At 51.8% G+C, this 20,156-nt stretch overlaps 1 protein-coding gene and 1 long non-coding RNA gene across 4 annotated transcripts in view; one reads left to right on the forward strand and one right to left on the reverse strand.

Annotated features, from left to right (window-relative positions):
- LOC126531267 (uncharacterized) overlaps window positions 1–20,156 on the reverse strand; it is a 171,575-nt gene that overhangs the window by 88,479 nt on the left and 62,940 nt on the right. For all 3 annotated transcript variants that reach the window (XR_008612642.2, XR_008612641.2, XR_007599618.2), the window contains exon 2: window positions 12,411–12,633. This is a non-coding gene — a long non-coding RNA (uncharacterized lncRNA). The remainder of the gene's footprint in view (window positions 1–12,410; window positions 12,634–20,156) is intronic.
- The window catches only part of Atpalpha (sodium/potassium-transporting ATPase subunit alpha), a 146,259-nt gene that overhangs the window by 418 nt on the left and 125,685 nt on the right, over window positions 1–20,156 (forward strand). The gene's annotated exons all lie outside the window — the stretch shown is intronic.

The raw sequence follows: 20,156 nt of genomic DNA on the forward strand, positions 1-20,156 counted from the left end.
TGCTGCTTGTGTTGTTGTTTGACGCCGCCTGCGAGAGCTCGCTCGCGCCCCGCTGGGCGAAGCACTGCGGCGCCGCTCGTCGTCGCCGGCGCAAATGGCGATCGGTGCCTTCGCTCCGTATTGATTTTGCCGGGCCCCCTCGTCGTGCGTGCTGCGGGGGCAAGCCCACCCTTCCGGGCTGGGGACCGAGTCTGGGGAGGGGCCATCCAAAGTCCCGACCTCTTGTTTTTGCACGGTACGGTTACCAACTGCGCGAGTCACCGGTTTGCCTGCCCTGCCCACCTCGCGAGCGCCGCTACGCTAAGCCGCGATGCCTGCACAGGCCTTGACCGTGGCAGGGCGAAAGTAACCGCAGCAGCCAGCCAGCTTTTCTTTCCGCACGACCACACGACGCGCGTGGGGTGGGGCAGCGCAATGCTTCGTGCAGAGAAAGCGCTGTTAAGGTCACGCGAACCGGTCGCCAAAGTTACCCGCGCCGGCTTGCACCTTGCGGCGCGACCGGCAGCCGGTCGCCAGGTTGTGCGGTTGCGCCAGTGCTCATCGGGTTCGTGCGTCGGTGCCTCTTGTCAGGGTACGGACCGCTAACGTGACGTCAGTTAACCAACAAGATCGTCGCCTTCGCACCGCCGGTACGAGCGCCGCGGACCCGTGGCCCACTTTGCGCGCCCCTAATGCCGGCAACACTGTAGATGTATGACCCTGGCTCTCCGCGTACCCATGCGGCGGCCGCGCGCTGCGGGTACGGGTTTCGCGGCGCCGCTTTGCGAAGGGAGTGGGGTGCTCACTTTTCGTCCTTTGCAGTGGACGTAGTTGTCCGTAGTTTATTCGCCGCTTTCGACGAGCTCCGCTGGTCTTGTTGTGAAACAAACTGGCCGATCTGCGGCGGCACGAAAAGGCGAAGCGCGAAAGGCGTCCGTTATGACCGGAGTCCGCCATTTAAAAATGTCCGCCCGCTACCTGCAGTAGCGAAGGGAGCGAGCGCGGCGGTTCGTTTATCCAAGCGGTAGCTTGCCTCTGGGAGGCGTCCTTGCGCGAATTTCAAATCTTGGTGTCTCATGTGCCCGATTAAAGTGACGGCTGCCGCTGCAGGGAACAGGCCGTGACTACCCGCTGCAGCGAGCCTCTGAACCGCGGATCTGAGCCAGTCGTGGCCCGCGCCGGCAGTGGCGGCGGCGGCGTCTGTTTCGAAATCAGTTCATCGATTTTTGGCTGCGGTCCAGATCGTGACTTTTAGCTTCTTTTCCTTGACATGAACCCCATTCTTTCTGTAATTGTTTCGCCTCTGGCGATCCGTACCGGTTATATTTCAGCAGTTACCGCGACTTTCTAACGTCCCGAGACCTTCTCTTCCAAACGCGCGCCCCTTGCAACAAAATGGTCGTTGCCGGTTTTCTATATGGTTCACTCCATGGTCTGGTCCGCAGGAAGAACGTAATCCTGATACAGCTGCGGCTGTCGGACAACCGCAGCTTTGTAAGCGTTTTGCCACGACCGACAGTGTCACGGCGATCACCGTTTCCTTCCTCAAATGCTGCAGAAAGAAGGGACACTTGTAATGCTTCTTGCAGAACTTTCGACACACCTTGGACACGTGGCCACGACCCCTGGAAAGAATTTGAAACATTTTGATAGCACGGCGAAATTGTTTGCCTTGCAGTCACGGATTACGTCTCCGCTCATCGACCATCGCCCAAGGATACCGCCGCTGCCTCGTCGGAAGGATTTGTCATTCATTCGAGCTGGCGTGGTCGGCGTGATGCCGACCAGCGGCTTATCGCTTCCCATCATCGCCCCGGCACGGATTACATTTCCAGATTGCTGTGGCACGCAGCTGCCCTCCATTGAGTGCGTGGTGTTCTGTACTGTTTTTACATTATCTGGAAGAATCCAGTTATTTCTGGAGCCCAGGACTTGCTGCGTCCACGTGTTTCGCGCGGCGCACATGACAATGCGCATTAATTTTCACTGCGAGAGGCTAGTTTTGATACTGTGCTCATGATCTGACAGTGAAATATATAGTCCGATCGATCGAAGCTCTCCCGTTGTTGAAGTACACAGTGCTATTACCTGAAGACCGTACCCATAGGGACCATAGCCATGCAAGAACGTGCCAGGACATAACGCCGGGTTGACGCTAGACTCTTAGGGACCCGCGCACGTGTGCCTCCATATCAAAACGATCTTATCTACTTAAACAGACGCAGTGACACGTGGGGGTTTCAAAATTGTGCCTGCGTTACGCCTTATCAAAGCCAGTGATCCCTTGATTTCCAGGCACAACCCTCTTACGCAAACGCTGCGGTCCACTTTTCCGATATAACGAGGTCTTAGATAGTACGTGAAGCACCTAGAGCTATCATTCACCATAATTCATGCTCGTCAGCTCACATGGCGCACGCACATGGAATAAGACTGATCTCGGCCTTCACGCGACGACAGTTTCTGCTAGCGATCCTGCGGGCTCTCACAGTGGGCACTGTATTCGCTTGTGTTGAATCTGATAAGAGGCTGATGTGACGTGCTGATACAGACGGTTCCTCTATCAATATAGAAAACAAGAATGCTCAAATTCTTCCATGTTGCTTCACTGCCTATATGTTGTGGCACAGCTGTCTGGCCAAGGCAGCCGCATTCCAAGGGATACTGTTATGCATAATGTTATGCAAATTGTTATGACTTTCCGAAAAGCGCAGTTAACATTCCTGCAAAGCAGGTCGGCGTCTATACGGTCACCTATCTTGGGTACAGAAATAGCGTAGAAAGCTGCGCCCTGTCGCTTTCTTCATTCTACCTCTCTAGACAGCTTGCCGGCATGCAGAGCTGTTTTCAGCGCCCCTTGGCCACCAGCGCGGCAGATTATCCTTCCTCCAGGGCGCAGCTTATCTGCTTGACCAACTGCTGCAACCAACCAGCTTTGGATCTCGAAACCCAAACATCCGAAACGCACTCCACTGAGAGGATCGCGACGTCCGAAATCAGTGCGAGAGGCCGCCTTTCACTGTCGAGGAGTATAGGCGTCAGCAGAATCAGATATTTAAGATTTAGAGGAAACTGAAGATATCCGCGACATCCACGCCGCTTACTCTGGTTCGCAGTTATTTTCGCAGTCATTCGAGCTCTTTGTTGACGTTATAACTGTGGTCTCTAAGGTCGTGTGCTCCGATGTGTACCTTGGTTGGTAACCGCGAGCATCGTGTTTGGTATACAGATACGAATATCGCACAGCTCTATCGTTGCATTCTGTATCGCCCCCAACTGACGCGGCACTGTGTCTGGTGCTGCGAACTTCAGTTTGGCGTGTCAGTTTCTGCCTGTCGGCACGTCTACACGACCCACTTAAACCACGAACCTATCCGCTCCTACGATAAGTCATAGCGCTTTGTTGGCTGGCGGTGGAAGTCGCGATATTTCGGCTCCCGTTCGAGAGGTCTAAAGCCGACACGGGCAAGACTTTCCCTTATTCTCATCTTTATTTCATCGAGTCGAAACTACATGCCTCGTACACACGTTTAGCGCTGCGACGCAAGCTCTGCTGCTCGTTCACTTCTTACACTTATATCGAAGGCCGAGCCTGCTGGGTGCTTGTAATTGTAGCCGAAGGGAAGTATTTTGCGTCCTGGTCTCCTGGTGTGTGAAGGCTGCGTCTACTTACGTGGTGCCTGCTTGATGTTTCGGCAGCGTTGCGATAGGAAAACTTCGCAAATTACGCGTTTTCGTGCAGATACGAGACACTAAGCTTTTCGCGGGCCGGACAGATTTTGCTGGCGCACTCGCCAAAGAATGCTTGCGCATTAAAAACGCTTCAAGGGAGCTGCTTGGCGGTGCGCGCAGATCGTCGATCGCCCTGCTGGCACGCGGGCGCGAATGGATGGATGTTGTTCGGGGAGGAGGAGGGTGGGGAGAGGGCGGAAGTCGCGCATTGCGCGTCTTCCTGTCTCCGGATTGCGTTTCAAAACGGAGCACCTGACGTAGTCCCGCTCTTTTGTCGTCGCTCAGACAATGGCTGCAAAAGCTTGCGCACGCGACCCAACTCCAGCTGGAAAGAGAGAAGGAACAACGCACAGGAAAGGGTGGCACATCAGACTCGCGTGCTGGAGGCTGAAATAATGGCAGTGTTAACTGCGCTTTGTGAACGTCTTTTTCACGCTAGAATGGAATCGAGCCTGCTGTTTCGAATGTCTGCGTGGACTGCGCGTCGCCCCGTCACCAGTGCGACAAAAGCCAGGATCTGGCAATTAATGAATCGCTTCGATTAGCGCGTCATGTTGGAGCACCGATTTGAACGCATGCTAAAGATTAGCACGGCAGTGTGTATTAGTCAGTCTACGGTACATTAGACCGACCGGGGAACGAGTTCTAGAGCTATATGAGAGAAATTAAACAAGGGACTTTGTGAGTACTCAAGGTTGAGCTAGGCAGAATCAAGCTGGACAGTCAAGGCTAGGCAAAATACAACTGAAGGGCGGTATAGATGATGTCTTGTCCCACTAGCACATTTTACAACTGACTCATTGTCCCCCTGCCGGGCCCCACGAGTTGACTATAACGAAACACAGTTAGGTCAGCTATAACACTTCCGTCCTGCAGTCGCTTTGCTTGAGCGCATGATCTTCGGAAAGTCGCAGCGATTCCACATTTTCGTTCAAATTTCCTTCAAATTCATTTTTCGTTCATGGAGGGTCACAGCCACGAACACCTTCTGTCAGCGGCTCATAGCTGGTCCAAAATGACGAGTGTATTGCCTGTACGTTACAGGGCAACCTGCAGTCGACTTGGCAGGGAAGATATGTACGCTCGAATGTGATAATGTCGTAATTGTCGGGTATACGTCAACGGACGCCTACTTAGGCTAGCCACTGACTTCGGCATACGTAGAGTTGGTCGCGCAGAGATCGTGCGTTCGACGTATCGGGGGGGGGGGGGGGGGGGGGGGCACTCTCAGCGCGCGGAATGATTCCCCAAACGTATTCCGTATGCACCGGCGGCACGCAATGCAGCCGCCGAGGGAGGCGCCGAGTACACCCGAAACGACAATCCGTCGGCACGCTGTTGCGAAACCGCGCACAGGGGACCACGTGGCGCAGTGCAGACAGGCCTTCCTCGCACAGGTTCCACCCATATACTCAAGCCGTGCATTCCGCCCTTCTAGAAGCGAGGGAGAAGCCGCCCGGTGATAAGGTTGCAGGGACCACGTGGCGAGAAAGAGCCCGCACAGAAGCGCGCGGTGGTCCCAGGAGTCCTTGAGCGTTTTCCAGCGTGAGGCCCGCTCGCTCCCCACGGAGAAGTCGTTCGCCGAGCTGCATACTGACGACGTCGGGCGGCGGCGACGACGACGGCAGCAGTGGCGTCTCGTTCCGCGGCATGCCCTCGGGGCAGTCAGCCCAGCAGGGCAGCCTGTGTGTGTGTCAGCGCGCGGCGTGGAAGCGCGAGCTGCGATGCGAGCAAAGCCGCAACTACATGGAACGCATTTCCGACGTATTTTCGGCGCGTCGTCGTCGCCGCGCTGTGCGTACGCTGTAGTGATGTTTTTAATGTGTTGCCTCGGCGCTTTTGACTTAAAGGTTCCCACTCGCATACCCTAACTGCCTAACATAACCCTACCCACTCCTCCTCCTAGTCTGTTCGTTCTGCGTGCCGGAAACCTGACGCGCACATTTCAGAGGTCGCGTGTTTTAGCATTGGTCACGCAATTCGCAGCTTTGTTTCATTCACTATACTGTGAAAATGCTATAAATTTTACATGCGTAAAGCCTCCATTCAAAACGAAACTACTTTATTTTCGCTTCTTCCCCCTTCCTTCTTTTGTACGTAAAGGACAAGCAATGCATGTAATCATCGTGCTTCAAATTGGCGTCTTACGCTCGCAATTTCCCCCTAATAACTGGCACTTGTTACAGAACGTGAAAAAAAACCATCAGATTTAGTGGCGACATTTTAAAGCGTTTTATGCTGTTGCAACTAACGTCTCGAGCTGAGCTGTCGGTCGGTTCTGGCGAACAGTCGTGACCCGAATAACCTGAAAGGGAGAGAAAAGCGGCACGAATGAGATCAGAGCTTGGCTGCAGTCGGCCTGCAGTCCCTGAAGTGACGGTTTCTTAATCAGACTGTGGCGAAAGAAAATTATAGTCGAGGATTTCTTCGTGTTCAGCAAACTTGCGCGCAGCGGGTGTGGTCTCACGCCACATTATTCACCGGGTGTCTTCACTTCTGGCAACCTGCGCGCCAGCTTCTTCGGGGAATGCATTTGCGTGAAGACTGTTGGTTACTTAAAGATCCTTCAAGCGGGCGCTTCCCGCGTCGCATATTAATGTGGGTCCTTGCCACAGGCGCGTTTAAAGGAGAGGGGGAGGATAGTGCGCCTGCCATCGACACGCGATTGGCCCGCCCGCGCTAAAACAACGTATAGGTTGAGAGCATGCGGCTGCAGAGGACGGCAGGAACAGACATCCATGCGCTTCTCATCCAGAACCAGTCTATTTAGCGCTAATTAACCACGCTGCCTGGCTCTAACAACTAGCCAGGCTTTCTTATCCAAAGTTGTGTCCCGTATTGCCCTTGGAGCATGTTTTATGTTGTCGGATTACTTGAGCTCGGACATTGACAGGAATCTCTTGTCGCACAACCACTTTTGTAGCAGTCTGGTCTGCCAGCCGTTGTTGCTTAGTGGCTTTGGTGTTGCGCTGCTAAGCACGAGGTCGCGGGATCAAATTCCTGGCACGGCGGCCGCATTTCGAATGGGGCGAAATGTACTTAGATTAAGGTGCACGTTAAACAACCCCAGGTGGCCAAAGTTAATCCTGAATCCTCTCTACAGCGTGCCTTATCAGATCACGGTAATTTTTGGCACGTAAAACCGCATAATTTCTTTAATTAGCATACTCATCACCATACCACCACATTTAAAGGCTCATTATACTTTTACAGCGCTAAGAAATACGAAAACTTAAACGCGAAATTCCTCGTAGGTGCGGGCTGTACTGAAAAGTCAAATTCCTCCATGTTGTCAAATTCGCCATCTTGTCTGCCCTGATTGGTCTCGAGGGCTGCTACGGCGTCTCTGATTGGCTCAGAATGCCGCCGTTACGGAATTTGACAATATGGCAGAATTTGACGGTGTTCGGACTACCACCACCCACCTGCACCCGTCCTGGACATTTCGCATTTGTCTTCGTCTTCCTTAGCGATGCAGTAACCATGTTTCGCAGTGCCATTAACGAAACTAACCCAGCGTTCAGGAAGTATTGAAAGCAGACGCGCGAAAACATTGCGCTGCTATCGGACCGTTGACATCACGTCTTTTTCTCCTTACCCTTCCCCCAGTGCAGGATAGCAAACCAGAATATCTTCCTGTTAACCTCCTTGCCTCCCCACCTGATTTTCTCTCTCCCCTCTCTCTCATGCAACGAAACCTTGGCCAGGATAACGTAACGATACTATTCGATTTCCGCGCTTCCTTCATGCTCACTCCCGCCACGTTATCACCGTGATCGGCCGGTTCAGAACTGCGGATGGTACGGAATGGAATCGAGCAGAGTAAATATTTACATTATGCCTGCCCTTCTTTCCGCAGACGTAAGCTATTAGCTGATCACCACGGCAGTCGTATCATTATGACGCTGAGCGAGAGAGGGCACTTCGATCAAAAATGGAAAGTTCGTTGCGCAAGACGAGTGTGACATCCAATGACGAGAAGTGAGTCAACAATTCAAACTGGCACAGGTAACACTGGCTTAAAAAAGGAAATCTGCCATCACCGGCGTCGGCGGAGCTGCTAGCCCAATAATGCAGATAGTCCTATTTGCGCGCAGCGTAACTTTGCCGGTAGTGAAAAATGCAGCTTTTTGCTGCGTGCTTTAATAGCGTATTGAACGTCACTTGGTCTGACGTCAGGTGCGTGCGCCTCTGGCCCAGCGTTACGTGGGGGAGCAAGCGCCTGCGAACAAATGCCGGCGCGTATTGTCGGTAAGCGGAATCTTTCCGTGCATTCTTCCTACGAACGTCATCGACCGCCATGCGAAGTATATGTATAGTTCGACGATTCCCCTCTCCATTGTGAATGTACACCACACTTGACGTCACTTAGTGTGACGACAGGCCGTGTAGAAACGGGATACGCCAGTGTCGTTTGGACAAGGCTCCCGTTCTTTTTTGCCGATGTTCATCCTCATCGCCATTCTTGACTGTCTTCTGCTTGGAGAAAGGGAATTGAGGTGGGGGCGGGGGAGGGTCGCTAAGGCGCTGCTCTCGTTCGGGCTTTCTTCCTTTCTTTTTAATTTTTCTTTCGACTCCGCCGCTTTGCAGGATGAAGTTGCAGGATGAAGGGGCCGCGGGGGTCTTCGTGATACCCGAGCCACATTTCTGCAGGGCCCTGTCGTCGGTGCTGCGTGGGCATCCGTCGCCATGGGGGTGCTCCATCTCTTTCTCGGCACACCCCGTCTCGCGTTCTACCCATGCGTGCCGGTTGTGTGCACTCGAATGCACCAGTGCCACCAGTAGCGCGTAGCACTACGGTGCAGTACGGTCAAGCTCGTCTTCCCTCGCGGTCTCTCGCATTCTACCCCTACCTGGCAGCCCGTCTCCGCTGGTCCGTGACTGCTGTCCTCTGCCATTCCCTACTCAGAGTGACGAGATTCAACGCGCGCGCGCCGACGGATGTAGTGACACAATGTGGAACAGAATATCGCGCGCGTACTGTCGTCCACAAAAGCTTGTGGGGCGCGGGAGTTAAAAAAAAAAAAAGACTTCCCGCTAGGCGCCCGCGTGTCTCTTGCAACAGGCTAGTGCCGGTTAGTCCCTATTCGCTGCAGCCCATGCGGCTACAAGCTACATGTAAAGGACTGCTGAGCTACTGTTGCCATTTCATTGCTAGTGCTGCCGCGAAGTGTAACTAAAGAGGAAGAGCGGATAACAGTACCATTGTTCGTCCAGGCAGCGCACGGTCGCTCCAGCGTTTGGACTTACACACTGACTGATCCGTCATAAGAGCCGTGCAGGTCTAACCGTTTTCAGTGCAGAATACATGCGGCTTGATTCCCCTCACCTCATGCGCATCCCTTCCATCCTAATTTCACCTTCGTTTGTGACGCCACGAAATGACGCAGTTTCTGTGACTGCGGCGTCCGTAACTTCAACATGAGCGGAGTCCCGAAGTCCTGAGAGAGGAAGGAGTAGCGAAACGTGGCTCGCGTCGTTTCGCAACAGCTTGGTCGCTGCAATTCCTCGGTGCGGTTATGCTTTACTAGAGCGTCACACCCTGCGCTTGCTTTATCTGTTATCCTCGCAGTGTAGGGGCATTGCATACGGTACGGGCAGTACATGAATACGGAAAAGGAAGAAAAATCGCCGCCCAAGCACTCCGTACAGATGGTTAACCAATGAAGCTAAAACGTGCGGCCCCGATGTTTATCACTAGGTTAATCCCGACGGTTCATTAAATTAGGGCTTGGTAGGCTGCTGGATCCTCTGTACGCAGTTGCTGCTTGCGCTCGGATGTACGAGCCTGTTCTTGTGCCCGGGCTGCAGCATCGGCACGGCATAGACGAGGTCGTTCCTGGTTTTGCTCGCGGCGTTGCTGATCGAAAGCTGCCTGCTCCTCAGTAGTACGTATGACGCATGGCGTACCCATTTCGGAGCCGGGGAGAAAGTGCTGCGCGCGCCCTCCCTGCGACGGAGAGCAACGACGTCACTACTGGCGCAGCCAGTCGAGCGAGCCTTTATTTTCCGCGCATGCGCATAGGGTTGCGCCGGAGTTTTCGGCGTACAGGCGACAGACAGCCGAATCGGCTAGCCATATACAGCTTCGTTGTAAAAAGAACGAAGTGCTCTTACATTTGCAATGTGTACAACAGCGGAAAACACAACACATGCTACTCCTAAACGTTAATCCAAATTCAGGATGGGGGCCCGACAGGTGGAATCCCACTGTGGAATGAAAGTTGGATGAACCGGGGTAAAGTGCCTAAAACAGGCTGTACGACATTTCGATAGCTGGACCTATCTTTGTCAAAGGCAGCCTTGTCATCCTTGGTGGGTTAGCTTTAATGTGTTAGTGGCGAGAACGAACCCACGAAGGATGACAAGGTCGCCTTTCACAGATAGGTCCAGCTAACGAAACGTCGGCCACCCTATCTGATGCACGTTACTCCGGTTCATCGAATTTCTATCCGATACTGATAAACGTTGTTGGCTGAGTCAGTTGGTTCAGCGTGCTAGGATATTCTATTTCGTGCTTCGTTTAATTTTGGCTGTTCTTTTCCACCCTGTAAAAGGCAGACTGAGCGACCTGGTAAGCCATGCTTCTTCGAATCTCATCAAGATTCAAATCAAAAAGTGCTGCGGGGGTGGGAATGGCGCCGTTTGCTTAACATGGTGCCTCGGCAGCTTGCAGGATACTGTGCGCGGCGAGAGAGCGCGCGGCAGAAGTTGTCGTTGAAAGCAATGAACACTTCGTGAGTATGAAGCTGGAAATTACCAAAAAGGGAAAAGGTCCACGTGTCCATGCTAAGCACCGTGGTCGTCCTTGTGAGCTTGAATTGTAACACTGTCCACGCAGTGACAGTTAGGACTGTTTGAGTCACTGAGGCGGCTGTCTGGTCAGCGCGTACTTGTTCATAAATGTCAGCAAATAAATAAATAAATAAATAAATAAATAAATAAATAAATAAATAAATAAATAAATAAATTCTGTGGCTTCAAGCATAGTAGAAGCTATGCTCATTAATGCCACACAGAAATGCTTACTGAAATTTGCTTATACAGAGATCAGACGCATCAACTCCCTGTCCTAAATACTGCCAGTGATGATCCTTAATTTCTGTAGGAAAATTATTTATCCTACTTTGGTGCAGGTCACACATGAACCTTTCCGATATATTTTAGTTTTCCTGAAGCAGTGCACAGTATGTCCAAGAAACATCATGTAGACAAATGTACTTTCGTTAATTAAGTATACATTCGTTAAGTAAGCACACAAATGTACGTTTTAATGTGGCAGCATATAAGAACATAATAGTAATGTATCTTCCTGTACTATACAATGTATACCAGATTAGACAAGTACGCCATGCAAGAAAAATACTAGGCAGGGATAAAACCATGTGGTTACAAGTTCACGGAAGCAGCGAAGTTTCTCGTAACTTCAAACATTGTCGCCCCAGTCTGGAACGGAGGAGGGGAAAATTTCGTGAGATTTGCGCGTTCGCGCAATACCTTGCGCGTAGTCCCGGGCGCAGAGTGTGGCGGCGTTGGTGGTGGAGAAACACAGAGTCGCCGTTTTAGTGTGGAATCCGCCGGCCGTTTTCCTCGCATACCGTGTCTATTTTGTATTTATTTTTCTCGTTGACGCCCGGAGCGAGCGCGTTTCGCTCCTTGGTTTCAGATAGCATGCCGGCCGACGGAAGACGATCGCGTCGAGAGAGATGCAGCGTTGCGGCGCCTTTATCGTTTTACGACTCGAGACGAGGCGGCCCGAGAAAAGAGCGACAGTTGCGTTTGCGGGTTACTCTTTCAACGAGACGCCTTATACATGCGTGTGCCGTTCGTTTTTTATCGTTTGTTCGAGTTCGCGTATAAACTTGCGGCTGTATCTTTCGGCGCTGTCCGTTTGCGTTTCGTTTTTATTTTTTTCCTCGTGCAAAGATTGCGCGATGAAAGCGGAGCGCACGAGCAGAAGCGGCATCCGGTTCTTCTTTTTACTCCTTTCGGGTTTGTAAATTTCTGATGTGGTGGTCTTTTTTTTTTTTCGTCGGAATTGTGATGCACGCACAAATAATATGAGCGAGATCGATCCTTAAAACCACCTGCCCCCCCCCTCCCTTTTTTTTTTTCTGTGTACGTCTTAATGCTCACAAATTTCTCTCCCCCCGCTTTTTTTTTTCGATCGGTAATTTTGACACTGAAACAAGCGCTAATGATTGCTTGCATTCTTTGCCGTTGGATGGTGAGCACCTCGTTAATTCTGTATATACCTGTCTATCTATGCAGAATAGCAGTTAGCACAAGCCGAAGTTATGTCGAACTGGCAACAAGCAGATTCAGCCGCCACCGCTAACACAGGCTCACCGTCATTCTGCACGTCAGTAAAGAGAAAGCGCACGTTTTTGAATGAGCTTAGCACTTTCCATTGGTCAAACGGGAGCGCTGAGGAGCTGCACCTGTCTTCACGCATTCATCAGATCTCGCAATAGTATTAACCATTGGCGCTTTCCAAGAGGTGAGCGCGGTTGAATAATTGATGATTGAGTTCAACGCCCCGGTGAAACACTGATGTTACTACACGCAAGTTAGCACTTAGCAGGAGCACTTGTAAGTGCTTCGTAAGTACTCTCGCGAGCGGCGGCGCTGAGCGCGAGGTGGCGCCACCTGCCACCTTGCCTTTCCCGCCAGTCTGATGTATTGGCAAACCGCTTTACCTGTGCTCGCAGACCCAACGCTTGACCCCCTGTCTGCGTTGTTTGACGACAGCTTCAACTCGCTTATCTGCTGCCTGGTTCTTTGAAGCGGGAGAGTCGGCCGTTGGTTTTGTCTGCACACGATGGTCCCGCCGTTATCCATGCCTTCAAGACATTCTCGTTCTTTCTTGTTTTCTTAGTGAGGTCGCAGTGTTGTGTGCAGGCTTGAATGGACGCGGAAGACCTGAGAGAGAAGAAAAAAACAACGTATAGCTCTTCTCGAAAAGTCATCGTCGTTGCGGCTCAATGCGGCACAGGCCGGTTCCAGCCGACCGCAAAGCAGACGTCACGCACGGTTTCGAGAGGAACGAGCACGCAGTTGGGCAAACTAGTAACGGGACAAGTTCGTACCATTGCCGGTGCTAAGAGGACACGAGCGTGGGGAAACACGCGCACAACGAGCACACGTGCAAGGCGAGCGCTGCCCCGTGCCTGCGCTTCGTTTTTTTTTTTAGTTTTTTTTTTCTGTAGCGTTGTGTCCTTGTTCCAGAAAATTTCGGAAAGGCAGAAGATGACGAAGAAGCGCTCGTCCCCAGTCACAGATCGGCTCCGTGGTTGCTAACGGCAGGACGTCTAGTTGCACTCATGCCCAGTGGTTACCCCCTAAGTGGGGAGAGAGAAGAGGGGTAGGGCGTGGATCGAACGCGGGAGAGAAAAGCCGAGGATTCTGACAGTTCACGTGCCCTAGAAGCACGGACAGATCATATGTTCTCGGGTGCTTAAGTAGTAGTTTAATGACTGGAAGATGTAGATAGGTCGGAAATGTAGAGAGCTCAAGTTCGCCGCCTTCGGGTATTGCGTTGGCGTTCGTGTGTATTTCTGGGCTTTTAAGGGGTATAAGGCCACGCTCGAGGGGCCTTGGCATTGGTAAGAGGTCGACCGCCACCCTGTCGCCTCGGAACTGTTCGGATAGTTTCGCCGTGCGTCATATATCGGCGCAGTACCTCGCGCTGGTAATGTTGGAGCTTATTCGAGATTATCAGTAGAGAGCGCGACGGCGGAGTGACCGCGCGACATACTGACGGAAGTGGGAGTGAGAGTCTTGCTTGAAAGGCCACTTCGCACTTACGCAACTCAATGCATTATCTGATGTCTGGCGCCGTGTACTTGCTCATAGCCGCGGCGGTTTGTTTTGTCTGGACCGGCAGAAACGACGTCACAGCTTTGTGAGATTTCGGCCTTGTACAGTGTTTCTCATGTTCCCGCCGCCTCCCCACCACACATTTTTTTTCTTTTTGTTACAGCAAGTTTTCACGTGTTCGGAGCACGCGTATGCACAAATATCGCATAGCGAAAGCGTCCGTAACGAAATACGAGCACTCGCTGACATGTGCATCGCTTCATAGTTCTAAGCAGCGCATGCTAAGGTAATATCGGGCGTAATATGGCAGTCAGATTCAGAAGGCTCCTGCAACGGGCAATTCTCGTATCCCTGGCGTCGTTATTGCAATCTGCAGCTACTGAACTTTACCGAAATATCACGTGCTGTCGACGTTTCCACGCTAAAATCCACGCTAATAACCGTTACATATTCGATGGCTGAATGAAGGCCTGCCTGCTTCAGCGGCTCTAGCTGCTGCTGACGCAATGTACTGACGCATGGGACTGTATACGTCAGGGCAGAATTCCTGAGTGATCACTTTGCTCCGCCGCGACGGTCGTTTGAAGTGTACAAACTACACTGCGCTTAGATTCCGATGCGATTGGAACAGAAACACGCTGATGCTTCGTATCCGTTGCAGCCGGTCATTGCGCGCTGCTTATACGATATCGTGACTTCACACTTAACCGAGTGACGCGAATCTCTGGCGTTATGAATTATGCCTTAGCGTACACAGCGCGGAAAAAAAAGACCATGGGTGCCTTTCTAGACGCTGGCAAATTCTGTCATACTGTCAGTCTGCAATGTCAGCGTTTTAAGGCACCAGAGAGCCCGTATGCAGCAGCGCTGTGGCCGAATTACAGTTGACGAGCTGGCGAAATCTACAAAATGGCGGAATCTGATGGTATCCAGAATAGCACCCCCGGTCGCGACGGCCCTCACCTTCATACGAGCTTGTCGCTGCGGCTGCTTTGCGCCACCAACGGCAGCGGTTTTCATTGTTCAGTGCTGTTGATGTTAATCACTTTCCCACGCATAACTGATGCCCTTCGCAAAACGCGTGACGACAGCTCGTCTCGGTCGTCGTCGCCGCGGCATTCGAGCCGCGCGATGTGGCCGCTTAGTGTTCGCCTCGGTTGAGTACGCCAGTTCTGCGGCCATTGTTCTTCACGGCTGGCGAGACGACGCCTGAGGGAGGGGCGGAAGAAGATGGTTTCCGCGGTGCGTTTAGCGTGACCTCCCTGGATTCCTTCAAGGCCGGCGACTGCTTGATAGCCGACGCGGGCGTTAGTTAGGCGCTTGCGCCGGCCTCTATATAAAGTTCCGTGCAGTCAGGATCGCGTCTTGGCAGTTTTAAAACGCCCCCGCTCTCGAATTTGAGAAGAGTTCATTGCAACTGTGCAGAGCTGATTGGGTGTGTGCGCTGGGATATCGTCGAGCGCTGGCTAAACTTGTTGATCGAGTGAGAATTGCCCGAGTCGTTTTCGCTTAAGTTTCAGCGACTTTCTTGCATAGATCTCGTAGAAATCGCGCAGACACTTTTCCCCTCCGGTGAGAGCGATGTGTTTTCTGACATCGAGTGTGCTGCACTAAAACATGCTAGCTAGCCATCCTAATACTTTTACTACTGCCGATCTGATCGTTAATGTAGTGTGCGTGCTTGTACGGTTGAGCATCTTCGAACTGAAACTTTCTAACCGGTGATTTCGTAAGTTCGGTCATCAGGCAATCAACATAGTGATTAGCCGTTGCTTTGGCCGGCGCACTTCAGGGGTCGCGACAAGCGTGGCGCGCCAGAAGTAGCAAATAACTGCAGGTTATTAGGCCATCGTGCTTACATTTGCTTCTGAATACAGTGTTTGTGGACAGTGCACGTCTGATCTTGCCCCCTTTCCCGCTGTTTACTGCCGGTTGGCTTGTATTGGCCAATGTTCGCCAGTGGCGCTTATGTCGATGCCACATCTGAAAGGCAAAAGGACCACAATTGACCACGACATTATCTCCACGTTGAACTGTCGCGAGTATAGACATTAGTCTCATTGTTCTATTGACCAGGAAGTGCGATGGCGTGTACTGCAGTGTGGGAGTGTACGTCTTCGCTCGGGTGCGCGGCGGGATGACCAAGCCGCGCAAGCTCGGGCTTCACTGCAAGCAACTGATGGCCGTCGGGGCGGCAGATGTCGGCGCCGCCGTCGGAATGGTTTTTTTCCGCGTGCGAGGGCGCGAGAAAGGGACCAGCGTTACCGAGCCTGCCCCGACTGCCCCCGACGCACCCTTGCGACCCTTTCTCTCTGCCCGCCCTGTAATGAGCGCGCGAGCAGGCAGCCCTCGTACCGCGGCACGGTAGTGGTGGTAGGCAGGCGAGCCAGGCGTAGCGCGCGCGCACGGAAAGCATTTTGCGGAAGCCATTTGCTGCACCTCCTCGCGCCGTCTCGTCGTCGTAGTCTCCGCCGTCAGCTGACCGGGAAGGGTTCGTCGATTTGCGAACGGCGGCGACGACGACGGAAAGGTGGCAGAGATGCAAGGCGTCGTTCGCCGTCGCTTTGACGGCTGATTATGGCCCCCCCTTGCGACACAGGCATGGCAGAGCCACGAAGTCGCGCTTTCGAAACTGCCGTGCGTCGCACGGCGCTGATTGAAGGGTGTAGAGAGAAAGGCAAGGAAATGTCGTTTTTCTGGCAGTACTAGCTTGGCAACGTTTCCTTTTCCTTTTTCATATTTTTGATGGGACACTATACCTCTTAGCACAAAGTGATCCCTTTCATTAACGCACCGAGAAGGTTTAAGCTTTGCGAGGTCCTTTCCACGTCGTGCGCTGCTTCTTTTTTTCGAACACGCTCCAAACGCGTTGAGTTCGAACGTAAAGTGTTTCACGTGTGTACAGCAATGCAGGAATGTCGCGGGGCGCAAATAGCAGCTGCGCTAGTGGCAGCGCCTGGTGGCGCTCGCATAAGTTAGTGCACTTGGTAATCATAACAATGTTTCGAATAGTTCAAAAGCTTTTTATTCGAATTCGTGCGAAGGAGTAGGTCGGTAAATATAGCTAAGTGGTACTTTCGGGGATGCGGTCACTTTCGCGAGATTTAGCGCGACTCGGCACCGCGAACACCGTGTACGGTTGACGACGTCTCCTGCTGAACTTGTCGCTTCTAATATTCTTTCGATAGTCTTTCATTCCTAATTGAGTTATGTAGGTCTTGAGGCCTCGGTAACTCGTGACAGCGGGATACCATGAATGTTGCTTGTACGAAACTTTTCACTCCCTTCCATTTCACGCAGTCTTCATTTTCGGTGTCTCTTATAGCTACTCCATCCATTGGTGCTTCCTCGTTGCCGTGCTTAGACTAATGGCTCCGGAAAATCGAATGCGTGGCCAGAAATAACTTTCGTTGTTTGACAAACAAGCCGTTGCCGCCTTGTCGGACGGAGTGACCGTGACGGGAACTCCGTGTTCGCCTCTGCCTACCGAGTCACGTTGCATGGAGTATCCGTTACCCCATTAGGTTGTTAAATTCTTCAAGACGGCCGACGTGTGGCTTCTAACTTTTTAATTACTCGTTGTCTTGAAACAGAGCGTGCACTTGTGTACGATATCTTGTATCGCAGTCATCCGACACCTCGTGCGTATATCGAGAAATTGGACTAGTTAGTATTCGTTCATTTTGCAGGGCGCCGAGTACAGATATCAGCCACGTAAGGACACACCAGGCAAGTACTACAGAATGCGTAGTCGTCCTTGTCTGGCGTGTCCTTTCATGGCTGTTGTACTCGGCACATTACAGGATGTACTGACGCGTCGTGCGTTGCACTTGATGCCTAAGTTTCCGCTGTGTTAATAAACCCACGTTGAATTGAATATGTGATTTTACCGGCCTACGGAGACCGTTCTTAACACTTCCACACTGGCGGCATATAATTTAAACCCCTGCAGCGATTTTAGTTTTGATCATTCGTTCATTCCGAAGTTAGAGACCTTCCGAACTCGAAAGCGGCGCACGCTTGCAATAAATAATAGATAATTTGGGCAGCGTGCAAGTTGTGCTCTTTCCAAGCATGTACAACTCGACGTTTGCTCAACTTTAGAACAGGCCGCACCCGCAGTGTACTAAAGATATAAACCTTTTTGGTTCCGGCAAAGATAGTAACATGGATGAGTCTATACAATAGTGCTAGGAAGTGACCGGAGTTACACGAGTATGAATAAAATGTACGACACATTAGACCCGCATCACCTTCATCCTGCCTCGTCTTCGCGTCGTTTTACAAGGTTCCCGTGTGTATATCCTCCTCGATACTCTCTGGCACTCTCAGTAAGCAGGCCTCCTTTTCGAGTCCACGAAGCCTCATTGCCTGCCCTCCGGACAATTACAAGTGGCGCGTCGTCTTTTGCGACTGGTCCGTCCTGCTCCCCCCCCCCCCCCCCCCCCGCCCGCCTGCTTTTCCTGTACATTTACAGTTTCATTATAAATGCCCGATGATGAAGCGCGCACCCGACCCGGACCGGCCGAGGGAGAAGAGTGGCACCTCGTTGCGTGATCGGGTTGCGCGACGATCAAGAAAACGCGTTCAGTTCTCGATGCCCCGGGGCTGGGAGAGTTTCCCGGCTGCCTGCCTGCTAGCCAGCGACTGAAACAGGCGGAACGCACGCGCACATCGCTGAGCGGAGCACCTTTTATATGTGTTTGTGCATGTCTCCGCAACGCAACCCGGAGCGAAGTGCAGAACCAGTTTGCTCTTCCCTATATAGCGTATACACTGCTCGTTACTGAGCCTAGCCTTTCGTTCGTCTTGATGTTGTTTCTTGGAAATGGTGCGCGTGCGCCTGAGTTCCTGCTTTCTTTCTTTTGTTATTAGTGTTGCAGTATTTCGGTAAAACAAGGGTACAAAAGGAAAATCGTGGCTTTGGGCATCGCAATTGTATCACCTTAGGACGGACGCGCATAAACCGTCCCGAAGTAAGGAATGCAGGGAAGTGAGAGCACAGAAGGGAGAGGTGGATATAGGCTACAGAGAAGATGCGTGTAAAAGGAAAAGGGCGTAAAGTAAACGCATATACGAAATTCGTGTGAAATAAATGCGTATAAGACGTAGTCGTAACCCTTTGGGCAGAACGTGGATGGAAAATGTGCCTTGGACGACAGCAGTGGCGAATAAGGTGAATTAATATCGCCATTAATAAGTACAAAATGACGCTGAAAGAGAGAGAGAGAGGGGGGGGGCCGTGTACTCACATATACAGGCACGAGCTTCTTTGTCACATGCAGACTGGGGACTCTTTCAGAGCTTGTGCCGGAGTCTTATTTATTGTGTTTTCTTTAGGCGTTTTGTAGTTACTGGATTCAGGTTCGTTTCATTGAGCCTTTAGAGAAGCGTGGATCATCGTCAAAACACCAGCGCTGACGCTGCCTTGGACCCGAGTAATCTCTACCAAAGTAATATATAACCACGCTTCGCGTTGCACAACGAAGATGCTCTCTTTCCTCTTACCACGGTTATTGGAGTGCTTCAAGAACTTGTTTCATGGTGTTGTGTGTGAAGAATGTTCAGTCGGCACTGGTCTGGACGGGCATGCTCCGTCGTTGTTGCGTTTACCCGGATCGTGGGCGTCCTCTTTATACGGACGTTTCACGCAGCTGGGTTTTCCTCCGTAGTGGCGGGCATTGAGGGTTGCACCTTAGGTGTGTAACGAGTGGTTGGGCTGGCGTGGCTGCAACCGCGCGTAGCTGTTGTTGCCACAACGCGGATTAGATGTCAAAAATAAAAAAAGGCGCATCGTTGCTCTTTTAGCCAAACACACCTGACGCAACACCAGAGACGGGTCCTTGGAACACAGCTCGCTGGGATTCTCGCATATACGAAACAAGCACGCGGTTGCGAGCACGTGTACCACACTTACTGCCCTGGTGATCGCGGCGTCTGCTGTCGAGCGCGGTGACGTCGAACAGGTTTTCCGTGGCTAACCTGCTTAACCGAACACGATAGTCGTACTGTTTCGTTTGGTGTATGGCGAGTCGTCTGTTGACGCCTTGGCTGCGTTCCAATGAAACTGCGACGCTTAGCTGCCGAAGCAGTAGTCGTGATTAGTTGTTTGTTATAATAATAAACAAATATAAAGGAAAGGGAGAGCTAGAGAAGGAAGTTAAATTTGGCCGACTGCATTGTAGCTGTGAAGAACGCAGGGAAACTTACAGTTCTGCCTTTAGCCTTTTGTTTTCAATCATGTTCCGACCATTGACGAACTGAAATTTCCACCATCTTCTGCGAGCAGACATCTTAGATCTGGCGATTAATCGCATCGTGATATCAGATGGAATTCATTAAATTTGCGAATTATGGGGTGGTGGCGGGTGGTAACTTCAGTCGAATTCAGCCTGACGATCAAGGCAGGCAATTGCACCGCCTTCGCGAATGATCTGATAGTGATTGCGCTGTGGCATGTTTCCAAATAGGAAAATATAGCTGTTGCCTCCATTGTATGGCGCACTGATGTAGAGGTAGATCCCTAGGAAATGCTGATACGCAATCTTGTAGTGGCCTTGAAGTTCGTTTTTTTTTCTTTGGTTGTCCAGCTTGCGTGTCGTACTAACAATAGCCAGTAACAGACG

The sequence above is a fragment of the Dermacentor andersoni genome, chromosome 5 (assembly GCF_023375885.2).
Source record: "Dermacentor andersoni chromosome 5, qqDerAnde1_hic_scaffold, whole genome shotgun sequence".
Taxonomy (NCBI): Eukaryota; Metazoa; Arthropoda; class Arachnida; order Ixodida; family Ixodidae; genus Dermacentor; species Dermacentor andersoni.